The sequence below is a fragment of the Budorcas taxicolor genome, chromosome 21 (genome assembly GCF_023091745.1).
Source record: "Budorcas taxicolor isolate Tak-1 chromosome 21, Takin1.1, whole genome shotgun sequence".
Taxonomy (NCBI): Eukaryota; Metazoa; Chordata; class Mammalia; order Artiodactyla; family Bovidae; genus Budorcas; species Budorcas taxicolor.
The window spans coordinates 25722431-25748698 of NC_068930.1; the positions used below are offsets into that span (position 1 = coordinate 25722431).

Sequence of the window (26268 nt, forward strand, 5' to 3'; positions counted from 1 at the left end):
GGACACAACTTAGCTACTAACAACAACAAAAGAAACCAGAACCTAAGACCCTGTAGCTGAACACGTCAAAACAAAATTTTTAAAGCCTGATGTTATTCTGTGTAACTTATTAAAATCCAAGTGTAAGCATGAGAATGACCAGAAACATTTAAGACTTTATAAACTCTGCAGCATGGCCTTAAAGGGACAAACCTGAATTCCACATCGTCTTCAAGCTCTTGAAAGACTGGTTGGTATTCTTTGCAAACTGTGGAGACAACCAGAACACAGTTGTGCTTCCCAAGCCCTCCAGGGAGGTGCCACTGAGAAGGGTTAAATCCACTGACACAGGCCATTTTCACAACTGCAGATTTCTAAGCTTAATATCCAGCTTTACAAAGGCTAAGACACAAGGATTTATAACCAATCTGCACACCTTAAGGCTACATGCTTCATTCGTTCACTGTCTAACATACATTAACCAACTGCCTGCTATCCACAGTAGCACTCTAAGGATAGGCAGATTAAACCAGCAACATCCACTGAGGAACAGATGTATCACTCTCCCCAGGTGTACAACAGGGATAAAAGTAACAATACTATCTCAGAGGGCTTTCTGTGAATTAATACACATAGTAGTTCACACAGTACCTGGCACATAACTATGTGCCAAATAAATAAACTCTGGCTCTCAGTAGTGTTATTATACCAAGGGGATAGAAGCCGCCACAAGGATCCTTGAAGAAAAGAATCTACCTGCTCATTAAGAGGAGAAAAATGAACTAAAAACCTATGTCAACTATTCCTTTGAAGACCCCAGGCCCTTCCATGCCTAATTTCTGTAATCATTTTATTTCAAAAGCTTAATTAGGAACCTCCCTGGTGGTCCAGTGATTAAGAATTTGCACTTCCACTGCAGGAAGTACGGGTTTGATCCCTGGTAAGGGAACTGAGATCCTGCATGCCACCCGCATGGTGTAAATAAAAATTTAAAAACTTACTTAAAAAAGACTAAAGACATGATAAAAAAAAAAAATCAAACTGTCCAAAAGCTGAACCTACCACAGAATACAGTGATCCTTTTAAAATTATCCAGTTACATAATTCTTAGTTTCTCATTTTTTAAACAGAAACCTTTTATACATCCCTACCCTTAACAGGCCCATTACTCTGCATATTCTATCTTAACTCTGATCAATTTGTAGGTCTGAGTTCATATCCATGTTTTACCATAACCAAAAATGGGTATTTTCCCTTGATTTTCTACTACTGCCGGATAGATTTCACTGTTATTTGTGGCATTTTTGCCATGCAGTGAGATTACTTGCAACTTTTATTGAACTTTCACTACAGACAGGAAAGCAAGCTTTAAAGACACATTACAGACTCAAAAGAGAACACAAACCTTAATACTATTGAGAATCATGGATCAATAGGAAGGATTACTTGGTCGGGCTAGAAAAGAAAAACAGTTAATTCTCTGTCTTCACATCTAAAGCAACCAGAGAAAGGAAAACAAAACCCAAAGTCAGTAGAAGTAAAGAAAACATTTAAGATCAGAGTAGAAATAAATGAAATAGAGACAAAGAAAATAAATAGCAAGTGTCAATGAAACTAAAAGCTGGTTCTTTGAGGAGATAAACATTGATAAACCTTTAGCCAGACTTGTCAAAATAAAAAGGGAGGATTCAAATCAGTAAAATTAGAAATAAAAAAGGGGACGTTACGGCTAACACCACAGATATACAAGGAATCGTAACAGACTACTAGAAGCAAATATATACCAATAAAATTGACAACCTGGAAGAACTGTAAAAATTCTTAGAAAGGTGTAACGTCCCAAGACTGAACCAGGAAGAAGCAAAATATGAACGGATCAATCACAAGTAGTGAAATTGAAACAATTATTAAAAATCTTTCAACAAACAAATGTTGAGGACCAGACGGCTTCACAGGCAAATTCTATCAAACACTTAGAGAAAAGTTAACAGGTGCCTTTTTGAAACTCTTCCAAAAACTGCAGAAGGAACACTCCCAAGCTCATTCACTATCACCCTAATACCAAAACAGACAAAAGTATCACAAAAAAGAAAAATTACAAACCAGTACCATTGATGAACGTAGGTGCAAAAAGCCTTGACAAAATACTAGCAAAATGAATTCAACAACACATTAAAAGGATCATACAGCATGATCAAGTGGAATCTATCCCTGAGATACAAAGATTTTTCAATATCTGCAAATCACTGTGAAATATATCAACAAAATGAAGAATTAAAACCATGTGATCATTTCAACAGATGTAGAAAAAGCTACTGACAAAATTCAACATGCATTTATGATAAAAACTTTCTAGAAAGTGAGCTTAGACGGAACCTACCTCAATTTAATAAAGGCCATATATGACCAACTCACAGCATACATCATTCTCAATGGTGAAAAATTGAAAGCATTTCCTCTAAGAACAGCAACAAGACAAAGATGTCCACTCTTCCCACTATTATTCAACAAAGTTTTATAAGTCCTAGCCATGGCAGTCACAGGAGAAGAAATAAAAACACTCCAAACTGGAAAAGAAGTGAAACTGTCCCTGTCTGCAGATGATACGGTACTATACATAGAAAATCCTAAAGACGATACCAGAACATTACTAGAGCTCATCAATAAATCTGGTAAAATTGCAGGATACAGAATTAATGTACAGAAATCTGCATTCCCATACACTAACAGGAGATAAGAGACATCAAGGAAACAATCGTATTTACCGCTGCATCAAAAAGAGTAAAATACCAAAGAACAGACCTGCCTAAGGAGATAAAAGATCTGTACTCTGAAAACGATAACATATGGATGGAAGAAATCAAAGATGACACAAACAGATGGGGAGATATACCACATTCTTGGATTGGAAGAATATTGTCAAAATAACTATACTACCCAAAGCAATCTATAGACTCGATGCAACCCCCATCAAACTACCAATGGCATTTTTCACAGAATGAGAACAAAAAATTTTTAAATATGTATGGAAACACAAAAGATCCCCAAGAGCCAAAGCAATCTTAAGAAAAATGGAGCTGGAAGAATTAGGCTCCCTGGCTACAAAGCTACAGTAATCAAGACAGTATGATATTGACACAAGAACAGAAATATAGTTAAATGGAGCAGAATATAGACAAAAGCCCAGAGATAAACCCACACACCTATGGTCACCTAATCTATGACAAAGGAGGCAAGAATATACAATGGAGAAGAGACAGTCACTTCAATAATAAGTGGTGCTGGGAAAATTGGACTGCTACATGTAAAAGAATGAAATTAAAACACTTAACACCATACACAAAGATAAACTCAAAATGGATTAAAGACCTAACATAAGGCGAGAAACCATAAAACTCTTAGAGGAAAACATAGAACACTGACATAAAATGCAGCAAGATTCTCTTTGACCCATCTCTTAGAGAAGTGGAAACAGAAACAAAAATAAACAAATGGGATCAACTTAAAAGCTTTTGCAGAGCAAAGGAAGCTATAAACAAGATGAAAAGACAACTCTAAGAATGGGAGAAACTATTTGCAAACAAAGAAAAACAAAGCATTAATTTCCAAAATATACAAACAGCTCATGCAGCTCAATATCAAAACAACCCAATCAAAAAATGGGGGAAGTATCTAAATAGACATTTCTTAAAGAAGACATACAGGTGGTTAAAAAGCACATGAAAAGATGCTCAGTTCAGTCGCTCAGTCGTGTCCAGCTTTTTGTGACCCCATGAATCGCAGCACGCCAGGCCTCCCTGTCCATCACCAACTTCCGGAGTTCACTCAGACTCACATCCATCGAGTCAGTGATGCCAGCCAGCCATCTCATCCTCTGTCGTCCCCTTCTCCTCCTGCCCTCAATCCCTCCCAGCATCAGAGTCTTTTCCAATGAGTCAGCTCTCCGCATGAGGTGGCCAAAGTACCGGAGCTTCAGCCTTAGCATCATTCCTTCCAAAGAAATCCCAGGGCTGATCTCCTTCAGAATCGACTGGTTGGATCTCCTTGCAGTCCAAGGGACTCCCAAGAGTCTTCTCCAACACCACACTTCAAAAGCATCAATTCTTCGGCACTCAGCCTTCCTCACAGTCCAACTCTCACATCCATACATGACCACTGGAAAAACCATAGCCTTGACTAGACGGACCTCAGTCGGCAAAGTAATGTCTCTGCTTTTGAATACGCTATCTGGGTTGGTCATAATTTTTCTTCCAAGGAATAAGCGTCTTTTAATTTCATGGCTGCAATCACCATCTGCAGTGATTTTGGAGCCCAAAAAAATAAAGTCTGACACTGTTTCCACTGTTCAAATCAAAACAATATACAATGAGGTATCACCCCATACCAGTCAGCATGGCCATCAATCAAAAGATCTACAAATAATAAATGCTAGAGAGTGAGTGTGTGGAGAAAAGACAGCCCTTCTACACTGTTGGAGGGAATGTAAACTGCTACAACCACTATGAAGAATAGTATGGAGATTCCTTAAAAAACTAAAAATAAGAGTTACCATATGATTCAGCAATCCCTGTCTAGACATATATCCAGAGAAAGTCTTAATTCAAAAAGACACATGCACCCCAGCGTTCACTGCAGCACTCTTCACAATAGCCAGGATACGGAAGCAACCTAAATGTCCATCAGCAGCAGAGCGGGTAAAGATGCGGTACATATATGAATGGAGTATTAACTCAGCCACAAAAAGAATGAAATGCTGCCATTTGCAGCAACGTGGATGGACCCAGAGATCGTCACACTGAGACAGTAAGATAGAGGAAGACACATATCATATGATATCGCTCATATGTGAAATGTTAAAATAAAAAAGGGGGGGGTACAAATGTTGTTAAACAGAGACTGAGTTACAAATGCAGGAAACAAACTTACGGTTACCAGGAAGTGATTGTGGAAGGGATAAACTGGGAGACTGGGACTGTCATATACACACTGCTATACATAAATAGGTAACTAATAAGGGCTTACTGTATGGCACAGGAACTCAATACTCTGTAATGACCAATATGGGAAAAGAATCTAAAAAACACACAACACTGCAGATCAACTATACTCCAAGAAAAATTTTTTAAAAACAGTACTTCTGTTTATCAGTACTACTTTATCAATAGATAAAACTGTTGATAGTTATATTTACTTATATCGGGGGAAAAAAATGGTTCACTAGGAATTTCTACTAATAGAAGCTATTTTACGGCAGGTCACAGTTTTCTCCTCTTCAACAGAAAAGGGCGCACACCTCCATCATGAAACAGTGGCTTTCTCTAGTAATAATCCTCAACTGGAAGGGGTGATGGCAAAGAGCCTACCATCTGAAAAAAGCATTTCCCTTTTCCACAAAGGAAGAATCCTCCCCCGACTGTGAATCACTGTTTTGAAAAGCAGAAAGAAAGCCCCTGGGACACAAACACTAAGTTTACCGCTTCAGTACCTTCTCTAGCTTCCACTGGCTCAGGTGTAAGAGTGGAGTGCTACCTATTTGCAGATTTTGTGATAATGAGAAATATATAAAGTACCTGAAAACGCTCAATAACTTATTAGGGACAAATGTCTCCCAACCCCACTGTTATTCAGAAGTATTCTTTCAATTTATCCTAGTCAAGCTCATCAAGAAGCCTACAGCACATAATTGGAGGTTTTTTGCCTTTGTGGCTTGAAACTACTACTCATAATACTTTAAAATCTGAACCCTCACCATGCAGCTATGTTTGCCTGTTCAAGACTAAGATCCCAAAATGTTATACCTATTTGTATGCTATTATAAATCTAGACTTGCCCTATTTGGAAACCCCCAGCCTTGCTTTCACATACCGTATAACCCACCATCAACATGGTGATGAAATGGCCATTATTTTAGGTCAAAATCCTGGTTCGGGATTTAATTGTCATCAATGAATGCCAACTTTACCATCCCTGGTTTATTTTTATTGTCTTTAATCAACAACAAAAAATATCTACACTGCATACCACTTCAAGACTATCACTGTTAATCATCTGTTATGGAGTCTTCAAAAGCCAGATGAAAGATTTACAGAAGACTGACTGAATGGCACACAGTTTATCTCCTGATGAGAATTTCAGCATGGGGTTCCATGGACAGGAATCCACCAACGCCCCTGGCAAAACTGTTCATCCTAAAAATTTTGCTGGGAATAAAATTTTCTAATTAATCACTTATTTTTTAGTTAAAAGCCCTGGTCTTTAAGTCTCTTTAACAAATGGGATTGAGAAAACTGGACAGCCTCATGTAAAAAAATTAAACTAGATATCATCCTTTAACACCATACACAAAAATAAGCTCAAAATGGATTAAAGACCTAAATGTGAGACCAGACACTATAAAACTTCTACTAGAGAAAAACATAGGCAGAACACTCTGATATAAATCAAAACAGTATCTTTTTTTTATTGTCTCCCAGAATAATGGAAACAAAAATAAGCAAATGGGACCTACTAAAATCTTTTGCACAGCAAAGGAAAGAATAAGCAAAACAAAAAACCACCCACATATTGGGAGAAAATATTTGTAAATGATGTGACTGACAAGAGATTAGTCTCCAAAATTTACAAACAGCTCAAGATGCTTAACACCATCAAAGCAAACAACCCAATCAAAACATGGGCAGAAGACCTAAACAGACATTTCTCCAAAGAAGACATACAGATGGCCAAGAGGCACATGAAAAGATGTTCAACATCATTCATTATTAGAGAAACGCAAATCAAAACTAAAATGAGATAGCAGCTCACACCAGTCAGAATGGCTGTCATCAAAAAATCCATAAACAATAAATGTTGGAGAGGGTGTGAAGAGAAGGGAACCCACCTATACAGTTGGTGAGAACGTAAACTGATACAGTCACTATGGAACAGTATGGTTTTTTAAGGTTCCTTGAAAAGCTAAAAGTAGAGCAACCACATGACCCTGTCATCCCACTCTTGCACATATATCCAGAGAAAAACATGATCCAAAAGGATACATGCTCCCAATGTTCGCTGCAGTACTGTTTACAACAGCCAAGATATGGAAGAGACCTAAATGTCCATTAACAGAGGAATGGATAAAGATGATGTGGTACAGGGACGTCCCTGGTGGTCCAGTGGTTAAGAATCTGCCTTGCAATGAAGGGGACACCGGTTCAATCCCTGGTCCAGGAAGATACCACATGCTGCAGAGCAACTAGGCCTATGCTCCACCACTGCTGAGCCTGAGTGCCCGGAGCCTACGCTCTGTAACAAGAGAGAAGCCACCACAGAGAAGTCCACGGCCCGAAACAAAGAGTAGCCCCACGCGCCACAACCAGAGAAAGCCACCATGCAGCAATGGAGACCCATCACAGCCAAAGAGTAAATGATTTAAGATGCAGTACACATATACAATGAGCAACATGGATGGATGTAGAGACTGTCACACTGAGTGAAGCTCCTGACAGGGAGAAATATATGACATCCCTTATATGTGGAATCCAAAAGGAAATGATGCAAATGAACTCACTTACAAAACAGGAGGAGACTCAAGACTCAGAGAACACACTTATATGGTGGTTAGGTGTTTGGGATGGACATGTACACACTGCTATATTTAAAATGGGTAACCAACAAGGACCTACGGTATAGCACAGGGGACTCTGTTCAATGTTATGTCGCCGCCTAGATGGGAGGGGAGTTTGGGGGAGAATGGATATAAGCAGAATGTATGGCCAAGTCCCTTTGCTGTTCGCCTGAAACTATCACAACATTGTTAACTGGCTATACCCCAGTACAAAACAAAGTTAAAGAAGAAAAAAAACCACTGGTCTTCAACACTTTTTTTAACTTATTATACAGCAGTAGAAAGTAATATACTTAGATAGCCCCAAAACACTGGTTCTGAGAGGTAGTTTGGCAATCTGACTTTAGTTTTTAGTAAGTAATGATAAAGCTGAATAAAACCTCTTCAGCACTTACACTCAGTATTTTAAGGATGTCGTCTACAACAATTTGAACACCACTTACATGACCACCCACTCAGAAAAGTGTCACTCAGACCACGATTAAGAAATGCCAGTTTCCTCTGAGGAACTGATATATCTTCTTTACATTCATTCCTTATGGGAAAAGGTAAATCTAGCCAAGTTCCCACGTTTGCTTTTGTCACTGGTCACCCGAAGCCAGTTTTGGTTGAATTTCAATATGACTAGACAGTTGTTAAGAAATGCTTCTCTAAACTTTCTCTTCTGAAATTTCACCTCAAGTCTTCTGTGCAAGAATGTAAGGGATAAAACTGTATTAGCTTGATCCATATGAAACTGTCAATATCTTCCCTTTTCTGACCAATAAAATAACAGCTTAGCATAACTCAGTACTTCACAGATACTAAAAAACCTGCTACATCAGATGTTGAAATTATTGAGATAAATAAAACATAATCTTGGCTCTGGGGAGAACTAGATAAGAGGGAGAAAAGAATAAAAGTCATCTAGGTAAGTGGAAATGAAGACAAGTTTGTACAAAACACTGCAGAAGAGAGGAGCATATTAAGGTATCTGGAATTGTTTGACAACTCAGACTTTTAAATTGAAGAATAATGAAAAAGCAGAATTTCAATAAGCAAGTCTGAGAAAGAACATAACAGACAGGCAGAGAACAGGCACAGAGTGGATACGGAACACAGTGAACTCAAGGAAAGGAAAGGCAGACCAGACTGGGCAGGAAGGCTCGCCAGGAACGAAGGAGAAATGGCAGCAGGTCCTCACCTGCAGAAAGAGAAACTGACTCCATCCAGAGACAGAGTGAACCCATTACCAGACACAAGACTCAAGAGACCCCCTCCTCTTCACTAATGATCTTACTTCCCTCTCTCTCCTCCACTGGCTCCTTCCCATCAGTCTGTTAAGTATGCCCAAAGCGCTCTCATCTTAAAACAAAAAACAACAAAAAAAAACACTTAAACATTCTCTTAAACCACTGTTTTCCTTTTGCTCTACCATCTAGAAAATACGTCTATTTCTTAACCTCTTGTTCATCCTTCCTCTCAACCCACAATACCCTGTCAGCATGTCCCTCTCCCCCTTCAAAAGACACCAGACAACTGTGCTTAATCACTTGGGTTGCCAAACCCAACCCATACTTCAAATCTTTTACCTGGCATCTCTGGGGATCTGATCCTCAGCTACTCTCTGCTCGTTTAATTGAGGAACCACTTTCTCCTTCCTGGTTCTCCCTTTATTTTTCTGATTATCCTTCAGTTTCTACAGGATGCATTTAAAGCCCAATATTCCTTTTGCTCTATAAATTCCTCCTGAAAAAGGAAATACTACAATTTCAAGGACAGGCTTATGAGAACACTAAGGAAATATTTAATAGCAAAACTGCTCAAGAATACATGGTCACTATAATTGTAGCTCCTGTCACATCTGTCAAACTGTTTGCTGTATACATTGTCAGCACTGCATTTGATAAACTGTAGGCTCTTTCAAGGCCTTTATCAAAGCAGAACCCAACATGGTATCTGCTAAATTTGCAGGCACTCAATACAGATACCACAGAAAAGGCAAACCCATATCATCCTTTCATAGGTATTTTTACCAACTCTATCACAACCTCTGTAAGTTGTAATTTCTTTATTAAATGATAAGACAAGATCAAACTGTCAAAGCTCTTGGCCACTCATTTCAGGACTTGCGATTTTAAGCTTGGAGCAGAGACAATTCCATGTGAACAAAAAACAAAGAACCCATGAACAATATGACCTGATGCCTAGGGACCCAGAAATTATAATTACTGATTTCATTCTCACACACCTGGAGCCATTCTGGGGACAGAGGATAAATAAAGACAACCCCAGCTCCCAAGAAATTAGTCCAGTGGGAACATAAGCACATAAACAAGTTATATGCTACGTTGTAAGCCTGGCCTTCCCAGGTGGCGCTAGTCATAAAGAACCTGCCTTCCAATGCATGAGATATAAGAAACGTGGGTTCTATCCCTGGTTCAGGAAGATCCCTTGGAGGAGGGCACAGCAACCCACTCCAGTAGTCATGCCTGGAGAATCCCATGGACAGAGGAGCCTGGTGGGCTACAATCCATAGGGCTGCAAAGAATCAGACATGACTGAAGTGATTTAGCATGCACATAAGCGTAATACTATATACATGTAACAACTACAAGAGTAGTAGATAGGTAGGTAAAAATTCAGACTTAAACTGAAGAAAGTAGGGAAAACCACTAGACCATACAGGTATGACCTAAACCAAATCCCTTACGATTATACAGTGGAAGTGACAAACAGATTCAAGGGATTAGATCTGATAGAGTGCCTGAAGAACTATGGATGGAGGTTTGTAACACTGTACAGGAGGTGGTGATCAAAACCATCCCCAAGAAGAAATGCAAAAAGGCAAAATGGTTGTCTGAGGAGGCCTTACAAATGGCTGAGAAAAAAAGAGAAGTGAAAGGCAAAGGAGAAAAGGAAAGATATACCCATCTGAATGCAGAGTTCCAAAGAACAGCAAGAAGAGATTAAAAAAAAAAAAAAAAGGCATTCCAAAGTGATCAATGCAAAGAAACAAAGGAAAACAGAATGCAAAAGACTAGAGATCTCTTCAAGAAAATCAGAGACACCAAGGGACTATTTCATGCAAAGATGGGCACAATAAAGCACAGAAATGGTATGGACCTAACAGAAGCAGAAGATATTAAGCAGAGGTGGCAAGAATACACAGAACTATACAAAAAAGGTCTTAATGACCCAGATAATCACAATGGTGTGCCCACTCACCAAGAGCCAGACATCCTGGAATGCGAAGTCAGGCGGGCTTTAAGAAGCATCACTCACTACAAACAAAGCTAGTGGAGGTGATGGAATTCCAATGGAACTACTTCAAATCCTAAAAGATGATGCTGTGAAAGTGCTACACTCAAAATGCCATCAATTTTGGAAAACTCAGCAGTGGCCACAGGACTGGAAAAGTTTTCAACCCAATCCCAAAGAAAGGCAACGTCAGCGAATGTTCAAACTACTGCACAACTGCACTCATCTTCAGTTCAGTCACTCAGTCGTGTCCGACTCTGCGACCCCATGAATCGCAGCACGCCAGGCCTCCCTGTCCATCACCAACTCCTGGAGTTCCCTCAGACTCATGTCCATTGAGTCGGTGATGCCATCCAGCCATCTCATCCTCTGTCATCCCCTTCTCCTCCTGCCCCCAATCCCTCCCAGCATCAGGGTCTTCTCCAATGAGTCAACTCTTCTCATGAGGTGGCCAAAATATCGGAGTTTCAGCTTTAGCATCAGTTCTTCCAATGAACACCCAGGACTGATCTCCTTTAGAATGGACTGGTTGGATCTCCTTGCAGTCCAAGGGACTCTCAAGAGTCTTCTCCAACACCACACTTCAAAAGCATCAATTCTTCGGCACTCAGCCTTCCTCACAGTCCAACTCTCACATCCATACATGACCACAGGAAAAACCATAGCCTTGACTAGATGGACCTTTGTTGGCAAAGTAATGTCTGCTTTTGAATATACTATCTAGGTTGGTCATAACTTTCCTTCCAAGGAGTAAGCATCTTTTAATTTTATGGCTACAGTCACCATCTGCAGTGATTTTGGAGCCCAAAAAAATAAAGTCTGACACTGTTTCCAGTTTCCCCATCTATTTCCCATGAAGTGATGGGACCGGATGCCATGATCTTCATTTTCTGAATGTTGAGCTTTAAGCCAACTTTTTCACTCTCCTCTTTCACTTTCATCAAGAGGCTTTTTAGTTCCTCTTCACTTTCTGCCATAAGGGTGGTATCATCTGCATATCTGAGGTTATTGATATTTCTCCCGGCAATCTTGATTCCAGCTTGTGCTTCTTCCAGCCCAGCGTTTCTCATGATGTACTTTGCATGTAAGTTAAATAAGCACTCATCTTACATGCCAGCAAAGTAATGCTCAAAATCCTCCAACCCAGACTTAACAGTACATGAACCGTGAACTTCCAGATGTTCAAGCTGGATTTAGAAAAGGCCAAGGAACCAGAGATCAAATTGGCAACGTTTGCTGGATCATAGAAAAAGCAAGAAAATTCCAGAAAAACATCTACTTCTGCTTCATTGACTATCCTAAAGTTTTTGACTGTGTGGATCAAAACAAAACTGTGGGAAATTCTTCAAGAGATGGGACCACCAGACCACCTTCCCTATCTCCTGAGAAATCTGTATGCAGGTCAAGAAGCAACAGTTAGAGACAAACATGGGACAACGGACTGTTCCAAATCGAGAAAGGAATCTGTCAAGGCTGTATTTTGTCACCCTACTTATTTAACTTATTTGCAGAGTACATCATGTGAAATACCAGGCAGGATGAAGCACAAGTGGGAATCAACATCGCAGGGAGAAACAACAGTAACCCCAGATATGCAGATGACACCAACTTTATGACAGAAAGCAAAGAAGAACCAAAGAGCCTCTTGATAAAAATGAAAGAGCAGAGGGAAAAAGCTGGCTTAAAACTCAACATTCAAAAAAATAAGATCATGGCATCTGGTCCCATCACTTCATGGGAAATAGATGGGGAAACAATGGAAATAGTGACAGCCTTTTATTTTCTTGGGTTCCAGAAACACTGCAGATGGTGACTGCAGCCATAAAATTAGAAGACGCTTGCTCCTTGGAAGAAAAGCTATGACCAACCTAGGCAGCATATTAAAAAGCAGAGACATTCCTTTGCTGACAAAGTTCTGTCTAGTCAAAGCTTATGGGTTTTCCAGCAGTCATTATGGATGTGAGAGCTGGACTATAAAGAAAGCTGAGTGCCAAAGAATTGATGCCTTTGAACTGTGGTGATGGAGAAGACCCTTTAGAGTCCCTTGGAATGCAAGATCAAACAAGTCAATCTTAAAGGAAATCAATCCTGAATGTTCACTGGAAGGACTGGTGCTGAAGCTGAAGCTCCAACACTTCGGCCACCTGATGCAAAGAACTAACTCAATGGAAAAGACTCTGATGCTGGGAAAGATTGAAGGCATGAGGAGAAGGGGACAACAGAAGATGAGATGGTTGGATGGCATCACCAACTCGATGGACATAAATTTGAGCAATTTCTGGGAGTTGGTGATGGACACAGAAGCCTGGTGTGCTGCAGTCCATGGGGTCACAAAGAGTCAGACACGACTGAGCGACTGAACTGAACTGAGGTAGATGAAAAGATTTTGTCAAACAGGCACACTGAGGATGGGGAGGGCATTCGAGACAGAGTTAACACGTACAAAGGCCAGAACTGCCCTTAAGTGACTCAAGTGCATGACTGCTACAGTTTTAAATTCAAGGGGCACTACTCCCGGCCGAGCAACGGCACGCAGTCTCTCTCCTGTACGTGAAATGAACACATATCGATGATACAAGAGCACACACAGGAACAGTCACAACAGTTTCAGTCATTACACCCAAAATCTGAAAAGAAACAAAAACTGATGCTCGTCACGTTATGGTCCCCAAGACCTCCCCCAGGTTCAGTGACTCAGGAGGATGACTCACAGGACTCAGCACTTAGGTGCACTCAGCATGTGTGAGGCAGGCTTACTATGGCCGGAGAACAAAGAGCAAAGCCAAAGGGAAGCGGCACGTGGCACAAAGCCTGGGATACCAGGTGCACATTTCCAAGGGTCTTCCTCCCCGAGGACATCACACAGGACACACTTAATTCCCCAGCAACATGCTGTGACAACACGTTCCAGTGTTGCCAACAAAAGCAGCACGGCGCCCGGGGATTTTACTGAGGGCTGGTCACAGAGGCAGCCTGTGTCTGTAATGTACCAAAATTCCAGACTCCAAGAGGAAAGCAGAGATTCAACACAAACCACACTCCCTGTGCAGTTTAGGCACACTAAATCATTCTTATCAGTTCTTCAAACAGTGAGAACTCAAAATGTAAGTTCCCAGACACTAGTCAAATGACAGCCATGAAGCCTGCCATGTTAACTCTTTTTAGCATATCCATAAACTTAAGTGCAGATAAGCCATTCACATCTGTAAAATGCATTAGATGGATAATTACTCACATCTCTAATGTAGTACTTAATATACAGGAAAAACAACTGCATCTCATCTTACAGGAACCTCACAGATACTAAATTAAGTGGGGAAAAAAAGCTTAAAGAGTACATGCTACATGATTTCATTTAGAAGAAATTCAAAAATCAACTGATGACAAAGGAAATCAGAAAAGTATTTTAATTGTGGGATGGGGTGGGGCTATAGAGTGGAAAGGGCACAAAGGAACCATACGGAGTGTTAGAAATGTTCTGTGTCTTGATCTGTGTGATACACAAAAATAATACATAAACATGTAAAAGGTGATCAAACCATACGGTAACAACTAACGCTTTTTACTGCAAGTATGCCATCACTCAATTTTTTAAAAACATTTCTCTTTTTTAATATTTATGTGGCTGCATCAAGTTTTAGTTGCAGCATGCAAACTCTTAGTCCCTTGACTAGGGACCGAACCCCTGCATTGGGAGTGTGGAGTCATAGCCACTGGACCACCAGGGAACTCCCTTGCTCAATTTTCTAAAAGTTCAAGGAGTTGTAGACCAGGGCTCAAACTTGGCCACTAAACTGAAGTCACACCATCATGGACTCCGTATGCTAACTAAGGAGCTTGACCTTATTGTGTGGCAGCAGTCCTCAAAGTAAGGTCTATGGACCCATTCTTTCTGAGGTCCACCAAATCAGAAAAACTTCTTGTAATTCTAAGATATCAGCTTCTTTTTTCACTATGCTGACATTTGCAGTGATGGTACAAAAGCCAACAGTAGATAAAGCCGGCACCTTAGCAGGAATCAAGGCAATGCCAACCAACCGTAGCAGCAGTTACTGTATTCTTTATGCTATGAATTCCCAGAAAAAGCCAGATTTATTTACAAATTTCCTTGGATAAAAAGGAGAAGTTTTATTAAATCACAACCCTTGAGTACATGTCCTAATATCTATGAGACAAATCGACAGGAGTATAAGGTCCCTGATTGATACTGAAGTATAATCACGGTCGCAATAAAAAGTGTTCGTGATTGAGTTTCAAGAAGAATTAGCCTCAGGACTTCCCTGGTGGTACAGTGGGTAAAAATCTACCTGCCAATGCAAGAGACACAGGTTTGATCCCTGCTATGGAAGATTCCACATGTCACGGAGCAACTAAGCCCATGTGCTGTAACTTCTGAGCCCACGAGCCACAACTATTGAGCTTGCATGCTGCAACCAACTACTGAAGCCTGCATGCCTAGAGCCTGTGCTCTGCAAAAAGAAGTCCCCACAATGAGAAGCCCACACACAGCCACAGAGTAGCCACAGCTCACTGCAACTAGTGAAAAGTCCACGCTCAGAGATGAAGACCCAGTGCAACCAAGAATAAATTTTTTAAAAACAGAATGCCTTTTTTCCTCCCATGAAACATTTTTTATACTTGAAAATACAACTGACACAGTATGGTTATCAACTTTGGGTATTTAGCAAACATTATATATCTTGAAAACAGAGTAAGCCTGTAGCCTCAAAAGATAAGTAACTGTCACTATCTGTTGCTAATGATAAAACTAGAGCCTTGGAGAAAAAATAAGAATTCTGGAAACCCTGGATTTGCCACGACTTGAACACCTTATTGAATACTTTAGAAGAGTTTTCTGATGAGACTGGTGATGCTATTAACCAGTGCTCAACATAACCACATTACTCAGTGAACCCACATTTGTCAAATGATGTTACAAAATCAGACATGAGTAGATAGAACCCAAAGCGCAACAGGGACCAATGCATTTTGACGTAACACCGCATGAACATCCATATGGCTTCAGATTTCATGTTGCAACTACAGTCAATCCTTTGTATACCTGAGTTCATCTGCAGATTCAACCAATCACAGAGTAAAAATATCGGGGGAAATATTCCAGAAAGTTCCAAAAGGTGAAAGCTGATTTTGCTGTGCAGTGGCAACAATTTAATTGGCATTTACATTGTATTTACAATTATTTACATAGTACTGGGTATTATAAGTAATCTACAGATGGTCTGGCGTAACACTTACAGGACTGTGTATGTTACAGGCAAATACTACGTCGCTTTATGTAGGGAACTAGGGCGTCTGCATTTTGGTATCCACAGTGGTCCTGGAACCCATGTCCTATGAACCCTGAAGAATGACTCTGACCTCAAAGAAGTTACCACTTGGTGGCACCAATAGCCATAATTACCTGAAAAGGCTATTAATATTTCTCTTCTTCCAAAAAAGACCCATGGAACAATCCCAAAACAATTTGGAAAATGGTAGTAGAAACATACATGTCAACAATTACCTTGAATGTAAATGGATTAAATCCTCCAACCAAAAGATACAGACTGGCTGAATGGATACAAAAATAACACCTGTATATACGCTATCTACAAGAGACCTACTTCAGACCTAGGGACACATACAGACTTAAACTGAGGGGGTGGAAAAAGAGATATTCCATGCAAATGGAAATCCAAAGAAAGCTGGAGTAGCAATATTCATATCAGATTAATAAACTTTAAAAACTGCTTCAAGGCACAAGGAAGGTCCCTACATTAACAGCAAACGATCAATTCAAGAAGATATAACAAATATTCATGCACTCAACACAGGAGCATCTCAATACATAAGGCAAATGCTAATAACCATAAAAGGGGAAATCAACAGTAACACAGTAATAGTGGGGGACTTTAACACCTCACTTATACCAATGAGCAGATAACACACACAGAAAATAAGGAAACACAAGCTTTAAATGACACAACAGACCAGATAGTCTTAACTGATATTTATAAGACGTTCCACCTGACAGCAGCAGGATACACTTTTTTCTCAACTGCACACTGAACATTCTCCAGGATAGACCACATCTTGGGTCACCAATCAAGTCTTGGGAAACTTAAGAAAACTAAAATCATATCAAGCATTTTTCCAACCACAACACTATGAGATTAGAAATCAATTACAGGGGAAAAAAATGTAAAAAGCACAAGCACATGGAGGCTAAACAATATACCACTAAAAAACCAAGGATCACTGAAAAGATCATTTCCTCTCTTACATTCCTATACACTAACAACACAAGACCAGAAAGAGAAATTAAGAAAACAATCCCATTCACTACAACAAAAATAAAATATCTAAGAATAAACCTACATAAGGAGACAAAGATCTCTACTCAGAAAAGTAGACTAGTAAAACACTACCTTTTTCTAGTGTAAAAAACTTTCTTTCTACAGCTACTTTTTAAACAAGTAGTTTTAAAAAACTACTAAAAGCAAAAAAGTAAAACACTGATGAAAGACATAAAAAATGACAGGATAAAGAGATATACCATGTTCTGGGACTGGAAGAATCAATGCTGTCAAAATGAATATGCTAACTGAAGTGATAAAGATTCAATGCAATCTCTATCAAACTACCAATGACATTTTCCCCAGAATAAAAGACTTTACAACTTGTTAAAAAACACAAAGACCCCAAACAGCCAAAGTAATCTTGAGAAAGAAAAACAGAGCTGGCAGAATCAGCCACCCTGACGTCAGACTATACCATATACAACAAAGCTACACTACTCAAGACAGTATGGTACTGGCACAAAAACAAAAACACAGATGAATGGTACAGGATAGAAAGCCCAGAGATAAATCCGCACACCTATGCTTACCTGATGTGCAACAAGGAGACAAAAACACACAATGAAGACAAGACAGTTTCTTCAGTAAGTGATGCTTAGAAAACCGGACAGCTACATGTAAAAGAATGAAATTAGACACTCCCCAACCATACAAAAATAAACTCAAAATGGATTAAAGACCTAAATATAAGGCTGGACTGTAAAATTCTTAGAGGCAAACATAGCAAAAACACTCTTTGACAAAAACCTCAGCGAGATCTTTTTTGCCCCACCTCCTGGAGTAATGAAAATAAAAACAAAACAAATGGGACCTAATTAAACTTAAACGCTTCTGCACAGAAAAGAAACCACAAACAATATGAAAAGACAACCCTCAGAACGAGGAAAAAGACTCATTTGCAGATATTTGAAAATATCTGCAAACAAAGCAACTGACAAAGATTTATCTCCAAAATACGAGCAGTTCATGCAGCTCAGTATTAAAACAAAGAACCCAATCAAAATATGGACAGAAGACCTAAACAGACATCTCTCCAGATAAGACATTCACACAGCCAAGAGGCACATGGAAAGATATTCAACATCACTAATTTTTAGGGAAATGCAAATCAAAACTACAATGAGGTATCACCTCACACAGGTCAGAATGGCCATCATCAAAAAATCTACAAATAACAAATGCTCAAGAAGGTGTGAAAAAAAGGAACACTCCTACACCACTGGTAAATGTAAACTGATACACCTACTATGGAGAACAGTACTGAAGTTCCTTAAAAAAAAAAAAACTAAAAATATAACTACCAGAGGAAAAAAAAAAGTGCTAAGTCGTGTCCAACTCTTGCGATCCCATGAACTACAGCCTGCCAGGCTCCTCTGTCCATGGAATTCTCCAGGCAAGAATACTGGAGTAGATTGCCATTCCCTTCACCAGGGAACCTAGATGCCTATTCACAGATAAATGAAGATGTGGTTCATGCTTACAAGGGAATATTACTCAGGCATAAAATGAAACTGGGTCATCTGTAGAGACATGGATGGATCTAGAATCTGTCATAAAGTGAAAGAGAAAAACAAATATTGTATACTAACATATATATGGAATCTAGAAAAATGGTACAGATGCACCTATTTGCTGAGGAGGAACAGAGATGCAGACGACGAGGACAGACAGGTAGACACAGGCAGGGGAGAAGGGGAGGGTGGGACAAATTGAGAGAGTATCACTGATGCGTATAAACTACCACATGTAGAACAGATGGCTAGTGGGAAGCTGCTGGAAAGCAACAGGGAGCTCAGCTCGGTGCTCTGTGATGACCTACATGAGTGGCATGGGTGTGGGGTGGGAGGGAGGTCCAAGAGGGAGGGGATATACATATATAAACATATATACACACACATATATATGTCCAAGAGGGAGGAGATACATCTAGCTGATTCACTTCGTTGTACGGCAGAAACACAACATTATAAAATAATTACATCCCAACAATAAGGACTTCCTTATAGCTCAAATGGTAAAGAAACCTGCCTGTGATGCAAGAGACTAGGGTTCAGTCCCTGACTTGGGAAGTTCCTCTGGAGAGGGGAATGGCAATCCCCTCCACTATTCTTGCCTGGAGAATTCCATGGACAGAGAAGCCTGGCGGGCTGCAGTCCATGGGATCACAAAGAGTACCAACACAACTGAGCAATTAACACACACACACTCCAATAAAAATTAAGTAACCCTCCAAAATTTTTCCTCTTCCAACTCCATACTTGTGTGAGACCAAAATTTCCCATATCAACTAAAATGACACATGGCAACAGACTAAATACAGACGCAGACAACAAAATCCAGCTATTACAACAGATACGAAAGAGATCGGCAAAAAGTGTAGACGAATGCTCACTTTCCTCTCATTTTTTTTGTTTTGGGAAATATAATTGTTAATATGTAATAGATTTGTTATTTTTTAATGACTATAGATAAATATTTTCAGTTTAAATTTCTAATGGGTGAGTATTAGCAGGTATGATCCACATACACAAAGGCTCTTGAGGCTCTCGAAATTTTAACAAGTGTACAAGAATCCTGAGATGAAAATGCTTGAGAACCACTGCCTTATGGAGTAGCTGATCAAATTTTCACTTTTCAAAGACCTTTTAAGAACATCTCGGAAGGAATGCAAACATCCTGAAAGGCTCAAGAAAACATCTATAAGATTCGATAGGGCACAATGAACTTGGTAAAACAAACAAAAAGTTCCAAAATAGAATGTGAGAGAGGAGAAAGTTTCAGAGGATGTCAGAACTCAAGAATTTCAGAGAGGACTAAAGGGTGAGGTAGTCAGGGCTGGAGGAGGGTTACTCTGTAGGAAGCTAAGGAACGCCAGTGAGGCTGGTTGCTGGAGGAGGCTGCTGAACCAGGAAGATGTACTGCTCTCCCATCTCTGAATGAAAGAGAGACAGGACCATGTTTACAGAGAGAGATGAGCCGTGTGGTAGGGACAACCGACCCAGAGGTCCCTAAGGTATCAGAGAAGACGGACACCAGGACACAAAACTGCTCTTTGAACAGGGAGGACGACACTCCTTCAATAGCCAGAGAAAAGGGACAGTAAAGGAAGCTCAGTTCAACAAGAGGGCAAGAACAGGGCCTCTAACGCCAATCGCCCAGAGCCTTCCGATTCTTCTGTTCATCACAAGAATGGAGCCTCTCTCAGTCTCATTACAAGACACACTTAGCAAAACTGACAATCTTTCCTTAAGCCAATGTTTAACAAGGTACTAGGACTCAAATCAGGATCCCAAACTACGAATCTCCTCCTCCTCCTGCAACAAGGCAGCCTGAGAAACAGGAGAGGAGGACAGGAAAAAGCAGGTCAGGGAAACGCCCTGTAACCACTCTGAAGCTGTGGGGAGCCTCTTACAAGGCAGGGGAAGGTCGTTCCCAGCTTCCTCTGAAACATGCAGCAGCTTTAGCACTAGAGAACCTCCGGAACTCAGGCAGGGCTCCAGGAGCAGGAACAGCAGCAGGACGGTGGAGCTGGCGTAAGCGCCTGACCGGCAGAGACAGATTCAGCCTCCTCAAGCCCACAGCGCCAAGGGAAGTCTGAATTTCATCTTAAAACTCCGGTATTTCAGCAGTAACACCTCAGTAGTTACTCCGTGGAGGGGTGGGCGGGGGTTAGAAAGGATACAGGAAAAGACCCTCTGGTCCAGAGCTCACCAGTCAGCTTGGGAGATACAACTACACATTCAGACCCAAGGACCGAGGGTCTGAGGGACGTGTCTGGGGAACAATACGGCCGTTAGCATGGCGTAGCTCCACCAAGAGTGGCAGCTGCGAATAAATAACTAAGGAGGAAGGCAGGAAAAGCAGACTGAAAATATTCACCCAAGGGACACCTGAATTAGTGGGAGCAACGGGAATGGAGAACAGGTGAAAGGATACATGGGCCAAGAGTTAGGTCACATCAAGGCTTTACTGTTACAGGAGCTGGAGAGAGGTTTCTGAAGGAAAGCTATAGGTATTTATTTACCTAGCATCCATCTGTACTGGGGCCTTCGGGGTTAAAAAAAAAAATGAAAGGAAAAAAACCCCAAAACACCCAAACACAGTTCTTTCCCCCAAGAGGACACCACCATCTAGTCAGAAAAAACACACTTGTAACTGGAGGGGACAGAATTAGATTAGCCCCAGGAGGAGAAGAAAGGGAAGAAGTTGGCTATTTTGAGATCGTCTGCATTTAATATGCCTCACAAAAACATTCACTCAGTAGACTAATCAGAACCATGGTTCTTGAGAACAGTCAGGACTATAGAGTGCTACAGGAATACACAGGCCCCTGTGAAAGAGTACAGAAATGAGCAGTAGAATGAGCCACAATGAATGTGGGCTTCGTGGGGGGGGTGGGGTAAGTGCCAAGACAAAAAAAGATCAGACAGAAAAAGAGAAACTAGGAAAAGGAAGCCATTGAGTCTTAGGAACCAAGTGGAAATTGTAAGTAAGATGAGATAATCAGAGACCTACATAGCAAAGGACAAGGTGTGTGAATTCCAGAAACAACACTTGTCTGGAAATAGAAAAGACCTGGGTTCCAGCTTTGGCTCTATCATCGCCTCACTGCAGAAATCACCCCTTTTCATTCTCAGCTTAAATCTCCTTGTCTGTGAAAGTAGTGAGACACTATCATCTGGACTTGGTGTCAACTCAAGAGTCACACCAGGGAGGCAGACAGGTCTCCAACACCTCCTGAGCTTCAAAACAACTCCAAAATTATAGCTTAAGAACAAAGTCTCAGGAGAAAGGACAGACTCAGGAGACAGATGGTGTCAAACCCAGAAGCACAAAGCCAGAATGCAGAGAGCACAGGTGTTAAGCAGTAAGAGATTAAGCGTTCAGTCAAAAGACACCAAAAAAACCCAACCTGCCCTTCAAGGTAACTGCTTTGCTTCCACAAGGGGAAAGGTACTCCACACCTCATCAGAGGAGACTTAAGGACCCTGTGCTAAACCTGTCAGGATGGGACCGTTGTCAGCATATTACGCTGGCCAAGAATAAGGACACCAGTAGCACTACTGAAGTCCAGTTACTCCCAGAATCAGCAGCTAGATGCAACTGTGACCCATTTTTAGCACACAAATCAATCTTCAGATCTGTCCTCTGGGAACTCTCTAGTTACTTCAAGGGAAGTCATCACAAAATGCCTTAAAAGTCACAAGAGAGTGTTAATTCACTGTAGTCAAAAACAAAAATGGTACGCTAACCATACACGAATACTGAAAACTAAAGCAGAATGCAGAGGCTATACATGCCTAAGCGTTCTTCTGCATCACTGAAAGCAAAGCTCAACCCTACTTAGTCAGGAGTATTACCTCCATACCTACGTTACTTAAAATTGCATTCTACTGGGTTGGCCAAAAAGATGATGTTGCAGAAAAACTCAAACTTGGAAACGGCTTTTTATGGGAAATCATTTAATTCCCCTATGAGAAATATGAAATATGTTTATTTATTATATATACCTTCAAGTTCAATCGTTTCAGCCAGCTTACTGTAATTGAAAAATGCCTCATTTTGGCGGTCCTATCTTGAACATAACAATTTCCAGCATTTGGAATCTGTGAGCTTACAGAGGATGACAAGCTCTCATGCAGGTGTAACTAAAATCAGGCCGCAACACTGGCAGGAAAGAAAACAAAGAGCATTCCCAAAGCAGCAGCGTGGGGGGCAAAGGAGGTGCGGCCTGCAGAACGCAAACACTGAAAGGGCGCAATCAGTGCCTCCTGGTCTAATTCAGAGAGAAGCAGAAATTCTTTACGTGACTTCCTCCACTCCAACCTCTAAGCCCAACCCTCTTTTCTATCCCGCATCCCCTACCCCAGGGCTTTCTGGCAAGCTCTTCCCAGAGTCCATACAGCTTAGATACTACTGCCCAGGAAGAGCAGATTTGCAGAACAGGATGGGATTAGCACAGCTCCTCCACAGCAGAGAAAATACTTTGCTATTTGATCTCATGATTCTCTTACTGCCTCCAACCACTAACTACTGAAGACAGCAGCCTAAATGTGAATATCTGGGTTTGTTAAGTATCTCTATCCCAAACTTTAAAGGCAGAAATACTACCCACTAATTAACTTGCCCTTTAAACAAACACGTAACAATTTTAGGAAACAGTCATTTAGCTGAAAACAATGAATAAGAAACTCTGCACAGTTATTATCTAGCAAATAAACACTAAAATTCCAGTGCAGACCTACTCCAGTCATCTTACCCTTCCCCTCCACCACCAGATTCACAAGAGTGAATTCATGGCTGGGTGGAATGTAAAAGTAACTGAAGAAGCAGGAGGGGACAGGTTAACACTTTAAAGTTTTCATCTTTCCCAAAACTTCCCAGATCACAGGTTAAAAAGAAAAAAGTTATCTGGTTTGTATTTGAGTCTGCATTCTCATGGAAAGATTCCCTTTGGCAAGTCTCTGAACATGGTCTTTCTTTATGTTTAAATCCTTTGGGAATAAGATACAGAAATAAAGGCACATATCTTTTTACATCTGCTAGTGTGGCTTACACACTGCTAGAAGGATTCTAACTGTTGTCCAGAATGAAACCCCAGCCCCTCATTTCTGGTACAACAGCTCTTTTTATGTCCTAGGAGCTTATTCCAGATTTTACCGTGCACTGCTAAAATCCTTATTAACTCTTCCTGGGAATCTAAGAGACAGGATTATGGGAGTTTTAGCTAAGAGAGAAAAGCTAAGGTTTAATAAGCTCCATTCTACTCTCATAGGTCTACAACAATCATACGGTTTCACATACACCTTTTCTCAGAAGGAAAAAGGTGGCTGAAATTTAACTGTCCTGAAAGAGGACAATCTTTTGTGCAGAGGGCTAGGAGGGTCACCCCCACAGTGGGAGGAGCCTGACTTCTCCAGACCTCTGGCTCTCTCAGAATCGGCTAAACTGCTCTGACACATATCATGGAATGATAGACACAGCACATTCCTCCTGACACCAGCACCACAGCACTAATGCGCGGAAGACCCACATTGACTTCTGCAGCAACCCAGGTTCCCTCCAATGCAGTTAAAGCTCACTCTTGCCTATGAGTGAGACCAGCCCATAAACCACTACCTTTTCTGTACAATATATACTACCAATTACCCTCTTGACCCCTCTAACATACTAGAATACACACAGTATCATACACTGAGCTACCGCACCAGAAAGACCTAGGTTCACACAACCAGTTTCATCACTTGGTGGCCTTGTGATTTGATTTCTAAGCGCATTTCATCAGCTGCAAAATGGGGAGGGGGAAATCTAAAAGAGGCCTTTTGAGACAAAGATCCCAAACTAGCTCTCAGGTTGAATACAGCCTTCAGACACTTTGATTCATAACAATGTTTTCAATTTTTTAATTGTTACATTTATGAATTTAGAGGCTGGCAGCTTAGCTAAGAAAAAACAAAAGATCCATGAACTCTGGCCCCACATTTCTGCATAGCCAACAACCAGCTACTGGCTCTCCTTTAAGCAAACTCTGTAGTTCAGGGGGCACTGCTCTTCTTTCTTTCCCTATACTCATTTATGTTACCTCAAGCCCCTGCAGGGGTTTGGGTCTGTAGCCCATTTTAATGATTAAAAACAAAATAAATAGCTTGGGTGACCCCATGAAAACACTTACAAAGACAGCTATTATCATTAACCTGGAGTCTTACTGCTGTGATCACCTTCCTCCACCTCCTGCCTCACAGACACTGGAGAGCATATCACAGCAAAGACAAGACCATAGAACCCTGCCTTCATCGAGTGCCTAAAGGCCCAATCCAAGCTGCTCTGTGTTTCCACGATCCCTCAGCACAAGCACCAACTCTCTAACCTCCTGCCTGCTGCACAGGCTGGCACAGCTCCCCTTTCCCAAAGGGGAGCCTGGCCAGAGAGATGTTCCTAAGGCCACCCACGGGAGAAGGGAAAGCAAGTATTTCCACACCGTTAACACAAAGAGTGACTTACGGGGCAGTCAGCTTCACATCCTGCTTCTAACATACTGAGCATGTACTGCGGCCAGACCACTGCTCAAGCCTAGATTACATCACCGTGGCAAGAGCCAAACTCTAGAGCAAGGGGCTCTGGGAACACAGTGTCGTCCCAGGCAAGCTCCAGAGGAGGGTTGGCCCTGAACTCTCCTGTCCCGGGGCGGGGGGTGGGGAGTGGAAGCCGACAACCCAAAGCTCCACGGAGCTCCAGAAGCAGAACTGCCTTCCACTCCTCTTCCACCTACGAGCAAAACCAACCAACCAGGGAAACCACCGCCAGCCCGAGGTTTCCAAGGTTTCCTTCCGCTTGTTTGGATGTAGTTTTGTTTTTAGCCTAGCGTGGTCCCTAGGCTCAATCACAACCTCAGCGTAAGGGTGCACACCCTCCTCAGGAGACACTCGTGGCCAGCTAGCACATGTCAGCGCTGTCACCTGGGGGGCAGACCCGAGGTGGGCGGTGCACCTGGGGCTTCCAGCTCCGACTCGCTCACCCTTAGCCAGCACATGACGCTGGCCAGCCGCGTACTCAGGTGCCAGCAAGAGAGCGAGGCGGCTGATCGGTAGCCAGGGAGACCAAGGGAGGCAGCTGCCAGCAAAACGCAGCGCTAAGCGCAGCCCAGCCCGGCCTGCGGGGCGGCTGGGGGAGGGTGTCAGGCTTTCCGCGTCCCCGCCCCCCACCCTCACCCCCGGGCTCTGAGCGCTGCTGTCCCAAGTCCTCGTGCTTCCCACCCGCCTCCCGAGGGCAACAAAATGCAAAGGTGGGGCAAGGCCTGCAGGGAGCCGAGTGCCACCAAAAACTAACCCATGCACGCCAGGACCTGCTCCTGAGCCCCAGGGTCGGCTCAGGTTTTCTAGGTCCCCGGGGTGGCACTAAGCCACTTACAAGGACCCTGGCCTGGACCCTCGGGGGATGATGCAAAAAAGTCAGGGTCGCCTTGACTGTAAACACCACCCACACGAGGAAAAAGCCAGAGAATGAGGCCACGTGGTACAACCCACGGGGAGCAAACTTTCCTGGGTCTGCGTCCCCACTCCCCCCGGGATTCCAGGCAGGCACAGG

The 26268-nt window shown here is 41.7% G+C and overlaps 1 protein-coding gene across 1 annotated transcript in view; it reads right to left on the reverse strand.

Moving 5' to 3' along the window:
* The window catches only part of CPEB1 (cytoplasmic polyadenylation element binding protein 1), a 110599-nt gene that overhangs the window by 83614 nt on the left and 717 nt on the right, over window positions 1–26268 (reverse strand). The gene's annotated exons all lie outside the window — the stretch shown is intronic.